The 8,026-nt window shown below is 31.9% G+C and overlaps 1 long non-coding RNA gene across 1 annotated transcript; it reads left to right on the forward strand.

The window, feature by feature from the left end:
* The first annotated feature begins 6,075 nt into the window (after positions 1–6,075).
* LOC143075134 (uncharacterized) lies at positions 6,076–7,301 on the forward strand. The gene is made up of 2 exons (XR_012978239.1): positions 6,076–6,235; positions 7,090–7,301. It is a non-coding gene; the product is annotated as an uncharacterized LOC143075134 (long non-coding RNA).
* The last annotated feature ends 725 nt before the right edge of the window (positions 7,302–8,026 follow it).

Raw genomic sequence — 8,026 nt, forward strand, 5'->3', positions numbered from 1 at the left:
TTCATTTATAAATACAGTTATTTGAATGTACTTTACAATGGTACAATTACGGCGTAGAAATCCTTCTGTTGCCTTTGAATTAGGAATGTGTCAAACTGCAATAGTATAAAAACAGCAAAGATAATGACTAAGAGATGGGCCATTTTGTACATATACAAAGGGGAAACTTCGAGCAAGCATTAATATTTATAGTTTCATTACATTTAATATTTATAGTTTCATTGCATTTTTAAAGTTAAACGGGATTTTGTGGCAAATAAACCAAGATTTTTGTAGAAAATCCACAGATATTTTTGTTATAAAATTTTAAACATAGATTACTCACTTGATTTTCTATGATGTGCTAGCGTTAATAGTTTACAACAAATCCTAATTTTAAAAATCGTTGTAAGTCACGAAAGACGAGCGCACCATAGAAGGTGTACTTGAATTGGTCCATATTTATATTTGTTTAAACCAATATCTGAATTTATAAACTTTTTAAGGAAATCATTGCTAGCACTGCTTGCAATAATCCTCCATCTATCAGGTACCAACTTGCCAAATTTGAGAGAACAAGGGGAAATGCTGTGGATTTTCTATAGAATTTCTATTTGTTTAGCATTGAATCAACACTAAATATTATCATCCTTGAACAAACCATAAACCGTAACTCCGTTTCTAATTCATTGTAATACTAAGAATTTTTTAATTCAATCAAAGACTATAAGAAATAAGATTTAATTTGCAAAGTTGTTTACATGTAGGTAAACCTGTTTGTATGAAACATACATATTATAAACAGGCCATTGATATGAGTGTTTTCATTGGATGATGAATTGGTGCTATGCTCCGCCCAATTTTAAGGTAATTATCATTTCATGGTTGAGCTAGCAAGGAAGCTAACCAAAGAATGTACCTGTAGCTTCATACTCGTTGGAATCTGCTGTAATATACTTTTTAATCATTCTTCTTTGTTAAAGGGTATAAGTTTTACACCGCAGTAAGATCATGGAATTTTGTTTCATGTGAGGTTGGAAATATCTTTCGATACTGCGATTACTCTTTAATCGGTTTCTTGTGTCTTTTTTGTTGTTAAAATCTAATGTTTCAATTCACTTCCGACACATTTTCGAATTGGGCACAACTTTGAATGTTCAGTTTTATAGCCCGGATTTCTTTAGGGCTGACTATATGTTATTGGTTATGGTCATTTTTGAAGAGTGTATAATAACATATAGTTGTTAATTTAAGTGCCATTTTGGTCTCTGAGGGAGAAGTGCCTCATTATCAATCATAACAATTCGTCATATTTTTAAATTTAACTTTATTTGACCTTTCACATTTATTTTATTCGAGCGTCACTGATGAGTATGGTTCTCAAAATCATAAGCCTGGTATCTTTGATGAATATGCAAACTTTGTTCCTATACATTCAGCCACACTACTATTCAGTGGCGGATCCAGGGGGGGGGGGTTCCGGGGGTGCGCACCCCCCCTTTATTTTTGCCGATCAATGCATTTGTATCGGGACATATGTTTTGCACCCCCCCTTTGCCCTGGGTTAGCACCCCCCTTTCGAAAATTCCTGCATCCGCCCCTGCTATTCAATGTGAAACTGAAATTTTGGCGCTTACAAACAGGTTAAACCCTGCCACATTCTTTAAGTGTCTTTCCCCGGCAAAACACGGATTCGTCTTTTCGATGGTTTTTACCTGTAACATTTGTTTTTTTAAGTTCTTTATTGTAGTGTGAACCACGAAGTATAGGTTTTGTCTTGTGAACACTATTGCTTAACATATTGTTGTAAAACCGGGTTCTGCTATAGCAACACGCTATGAGTTTGCTCAATGTTGAATGCTCTTCGGAAACCTGTTAGGTTTCATATATTAGTCCGCTATAATAGTAAAAAAAGAATCTCTCAATCGATTTATGACCTTTGAACAGCGGTATACTACTATTGTCTTTATTTATCCATTATTAACACAATATCAGTATATGCATAGCAAAAATTTCAATAAGCAACAAAAAAGTAACATTGCTTTTATTGCTGTTCTTCATCTTAAATTCCCATTGAGCTCTTCAACAAGGAGTATTATGTATCCCCGCTAATTATTTTCAGTTTTTGCCGTATTTTATTCAGCGATTCTACTGAAAATTCACCAAACATTTTGATCAAAACAAAACAACTCTTCGGTTCTTTACTACATTCATTTGAAGAAACTTTGCTATTGTATGAATTTCTCATAATCATAGCTAGGAGAAAGATATTCGTGCATTCGAAGCGATTTCCAGGAGCTATCTTCAATTTTAACTCTCAAAACCCCCCAAAAATGAAAGCTAAGTATATATGAGACCCGACAACTTGATAAAATATATGGCAAAAGGGGACCCACATAAACTAATAAAATTCATGTTAGATCAATTATGCCTGAAGAAATTGAACTGATTGGTTGACTGGTGTTTAGCGCCACTCTCAGTGCTATTTGATATTTCTGGAGGTCAGTTTTATTTGTGAGTGGCCAGAGTGACAAATGATAACCACCGACTATAGTGAGGTAAACTTCAATTCTATTCAATAAGAATTGGAGTTAAGCTCAGGTGGTACATACGAGGTTCGAACTCACAACTTCAGACAACCTGGTCACCAAGATAAATATTTATTAGCAATAAATGATATACATTGACCAATCATAGATGAATTTATTTTAATTACTATGTCATGTTCTATTAAAAAGGATTGAAACAAGAAATTAAAACAACACGAACTATATCCTTTCCATACGCTAAATTCTATTGGTGTAATTAATAACAGTTACGACAAGTATCGCATTTTATTTATATTTTCATATATAGCTATATTGTGCCATTTATTTTTGACATATTATGCATATGTTTTTGTTTGCATGTATCAAGCCAAAGAAAAACAAATCTTTTGTAATACCCGATAATATCTTAATCAATAGGAATTTGTTAAAAAAAACATTATTAAAATAAAAAAATCACAGTCTAGTATTCACAACGTATTTTGTGGTGCTATTTAAGTGAAATAGGTGATAGTTTCGTATTCAATATACATTCTTTTGCTGACCTTTAATAATTAACGACCATAATTATGTAAAATGCACAATCTTTCATTCACATCCAATTTGTAGTACAATAAAAGTGTTGTATAAAATCACTGTACTAAATACACAATCATGACTCCCCGTACATTGTACTCTCTTCTTCTGATTTCGATAATAAGTTATAAGTATGAATAAGTTCTTATCTAAAATATTTAACTAGATACTTACCACTGGTATCTTCAAACGAGAATAAAGAAAGGAACACATTTATAATTTTTTGGATTTCAAAAATGTATATAGAAAGTTTACGAGTTCACGATATAGTTCTTGAAAATGAATTAGATATGATATAAATCTGTTGTAGAGTTGTCACTGGTTCGGACGTACTTATAAATATAATTATTTCTGTGACTGTATCTTGCATTAATTTGTAGGATCCTTTACTATAGATAATTCAGCTGATCTGTAAAAAGACCATCTTCATGCCTTATATATAATGTATTGTATTACGATTAAAGCTGACGAGGAAAGGTAACACCCGGCTACCGAAAGCTTTATTTTTGAAGCTAATGTGGTCGAGTGGTCTAGCGCGCCAGATACATTGCATGCAATTTGGTGTCACGATATCTCAGAAGCATGAGTTCGAATCCCGGCGAGGGAAGAACAAAAATTTGCGAAAGCAATTTTACAGATCTAACATCGTTTGGCTGATTATTAGACGAGTTATATACCGTTTCGATCCCTAACATCACTGAAGAGAGATTTATTGTCGAAATCCGGATCTTGTGTACAAAACAATATTGACTCCTTACGTTTGTGGCATAACATCTTAGCCACTAGTTAATTGTTTTCTTTTTAGTATTAAAGTTATATTAAGATCCATTTTGTTACATCTTATGATCAATTTTATTTGACAATCGCCAACGGCAGTCAGCAGGGTTAAAGAACATCACTTGTTCGACCTGTTAGTCAAATGCGTTTTGTTTTCAATTTATACTTGTATTATACAAATATAGCCTTTGTATGAGGTCGATACAAGGATATATTGACCTGAAAGAAGTATATTGACTGAGGACGAAGTCCGAGGTCGATATACTTCTTTGGGTCGATATATCCTGTATTGACCTCATACAAAGGCTATATTTGTTATATTATTAATTTCAGACCATTATGTATATTTGTATCAAAATCGTCATTTGATTTTGTCTGAATTTTATACATCATATTGTCTCCTTGACAATAACATCATATTAGTTGTTATTTAATTATTTTGTTTGTTTGTTTGACATCTTAGGTATTTGAAGACTTTTTTCGTCAAATAATCGATCACAGATATCATTTGTTTCAAAACGTTTATAGATATCATGAAATTCATTATATGACGTCAGAAAGTAAATCGGTTTTTAGATATTCTAAAAATAACCGTGCAATATGCTCAGTGCAATATGCTTTTTGCTATCCGCCGTTTTCTCTCTACCTTCGAAAATATAGTTTAACATGTGACTATCCCTAAACGAATCAAATTTGTTAAAATATACGAATTAATAATATATATATATATATATACATTTATAAACAAGTCTAAATTGAAAACTACGTTCAAACTTATGATTGCGTTGGATAAAAACCGCAATTTGTATACGTGTGCATGTAAAACAAATTTCGTTGTAGAAGGGTCTAAATATATATATAATCGATTTTAAAACTTTGTGGACAAACTATCAATCTGCATGTTTCCCAAAGAACCTAAATAAATATCTAATCTATGATCAATATTTGTTACTCGGATTTTTTTTTGCAGTTTATGAAGTAAGTGGCGAATACTGTTACTATGTCTACTTATGTTACTCTAAATGTGAGACTGAAGTAAATGGGTATGTAACATTTTTGTTTTTCTTATCTAGTTCTCTCTTTTTCATTGTTATGTGGCGTGACAAAACATGTTTGTGATATTTATCAATCATCTCACATGAGCTTTTTATTCCTAAATTATAAACAATAATTTTCGACAGAGCTAAAAAAATGTCATGTCAGGGAACGTGATTACAGGAGGTTAAGACACACCTTATTTGTGTTATCAACTCCCCTTTACTATCAAAATAGATCACAGATTCAAACTTAAGTTTTGAAATTTATCTTTGGTATTATTGATATTTGAGAAACTTACCCCTATCTTCCAAATTTGGGAACTAAGTCGTTTTCAGAAAAAAATCACAAGATGGTATGATTTAACGTAATCAAGTTCCGCTACAGTTATCAAACCAGAACCTTGTAACTTTACAGAATGATTGCACATATGTTGTATTTGTTCATCATCAGGAATTGTTTGCGGAATATGTTCTCGATTTTTTGAACTTTTATTTCTATCAAAATCGTTGAAACTTTACAGAAAGGCTTTAAAAACGATATTAAGAATCGAATAATATAAAAGCATTATGTTCTCAAAGCTTTTAGTTGTAACGAAATGGATATACAAATACATTATTAGGACAATTGTACCTTAATAAGAGAAATGAATACCTCCTGCATTTTACTAGATCAACAAACATATAATAAAAAAACCATTCGTTGTCATTAGTATCTTTAGATATATTTTGCTATTATTTTACAAAAGAGGGACATTCAAACTCATAAATCTAAAATAAATTTACAACGCCATGGCTATAAAAGAAATAGACAAACAGACAGACAACACTACAAAAACACAACTAAGAAAACTATAGACTTACCAATACAAACCTCACCAAAAAAATGAGAGTCTTCTCAGGTGCTCTCGAAGGGTAATCAGATCCTGCTCCGCATGTGGTACCCGTCGTGTTGCTCATGTTAGTAAAAACCCGGTAACATGTCTAGTTTTCTAGGTCACATTCAAGAAAAGGTACGGGATTGTATTTAAGATGTTAGGATCAGAGCCGCTATGATATTGAAAAGCGGTCAACACAACCATGATGGTGTCTGTAAAATTTATGAAGGATTCACACTCATTGTACTTATATCTCTTGATTTACACTTATTTTTTTCTCGTGGTGCGATAGCTGGTGCTGTAATCGGAGTTATCTTCGGTATAGTATTTGTCTCTACCGTTATTTGTATGTGTTAGAAAAAGTGTGGGACAAGAGTTTCAACTATTCATACAACACCCCATCATGGTGGACCAACTGTTATCACACAACAGCAACAACAACACGGTAATCTTAATTCACAGAAAGTATCGCAATGCATGCTTAAAGATTTACAAAATATATGTTACAGGTTGCAAACGCACGTTATTTTGCTCTATATAACCAACGTCAAAAACAAAGCAAAAGTACAATATTGTTTACGATTTAACTGTTTTCGTATATAGTTTCTATAACGGCATATAGTTTAATACGTTTTGCATCCCTTGAAAGAGGTTTCTATTTTCAAAACATGAGCGACGTGTATATTATATCATAAAATATATTCAATAACGCCCAATTTGAATCGTTAAGTAATTTATTACAATGCACTATTGGAATGTTTTTAAATGAAAATCAGATTACGATCTTAAAATAATATATTCAATTAACTGTTTAAAATTTTGAAACAATTGTTTACCGTTTGATATCGCCTATCAAAATGAAATATGAATACGATTAACGAGTTAAAAAAACCAGGCAGATAAGATATGTTTTATACTTTTTAATCTTAAATATTATTTATTTGCCTCTGATTCTGCACTGACTTTAAATACTGGTTTTAGATTGGGCCCGTTTTGTTTCAGTTCCTTAATACAACTGTGACCGATTGTAAAAGTTAAATTGACATATGTTCGCATCGTTCGAAGATCATTCTGCGTTAAAATGATAGATGATACATAAGTACTTGTGAATGTGAAAGCGACGAATGAATGTATAGAACAAAACAAAAATCCTATTCAAAGAAAATTCACTCTTTGTGTTCTACAAAACCTTTTAAGTACACACATTTTTTCTATGAAATAAACATTGAAGACAACAATAATGAGTAACAATAAATCAGTTAGAAATGGACGTGTTTCGACATTACTTTGTTATTGCAGGTCCGCCACAGATGATGTATGGCCAGTATGGGCAATATCCACAACCAGGCGCTGTTATGTATGATCAACCACCAGCATATCCATCACCATCACAACCAAATTATCCACCAAAATACTAGCAGTATTAGATATATATGCACTACAAGTTCTACATTTTGAATAAATCTTTATGTGATATTACATTGACACTTATTAAACATATTCATTTATGATATATTCTCAATTTTATAACATGTGTAAGGCGTTGTTTACACAAAATATAGCGTATTTAAAACTTGTTTACAATTAACATGATTAGTTTCGTGTAAAAAAAACCCTGTTTAACATTTAATTTGTTGTCAACTGTATGCAGGCTTTATGATAGTTAATATTATACTGTTTGGTACGTCGCCAATGATGAAAAAGTATCACCCAGGTTTTATCAATGGCACTTACAGCACCGATTTTATCAGGTGTCCCCAGGATCATCTTAAAGGATTTACGACTTTTGAACAGCAATATACTACTGTTGCCTTTATTATCTTTGCATGCGAAGTGTTCTCAAGAGTAGTCTTGAAGTAACCGTATTTGAATATGCTTCAAGAAGAATTGTATTGAATCTTTCTCCGTAAACCTCTATATTAGGCAGACCAATTCATCTTTTTTGGGGAGGGGCAAAAAAACAAAACAGAAGATGAATGTTTGGTCCATTATTAAAACTATTCTGTTGATTTTATAGTAGTTTTAAAATTCTAAAGATGTTAAGATTGTTCAGGTATGCAAACATTAAAAAAAAAAAACTCCAAGGAAAATTCAAAACAAAGAGCCCTTTATAAAATTCCAAAATCAAAAGATAAAATACATCTAAATTTTCGGGCTCGATGAACAACATCACATTAAAAATAAGAAGGTGCTCTTCCGTTTGAAATAAGTTTTCACAGGTTCAGACAAATTTCCA

Source organism: Mytilus galloprovincialis, chromosome 1 (assembly GCF_965363235.1).
Source record: "Mytilus galloprovincialis chromosome 1, xbMytGall1.hap1.1, whole genome shotgun sequence".
Taxonomy (NCBI): Eukaryota; Metazoa; Mollusca; class Bivalvia; order Mytilida; family Mytilidae; genus Mytilus; species Mytilus galloprovincialis.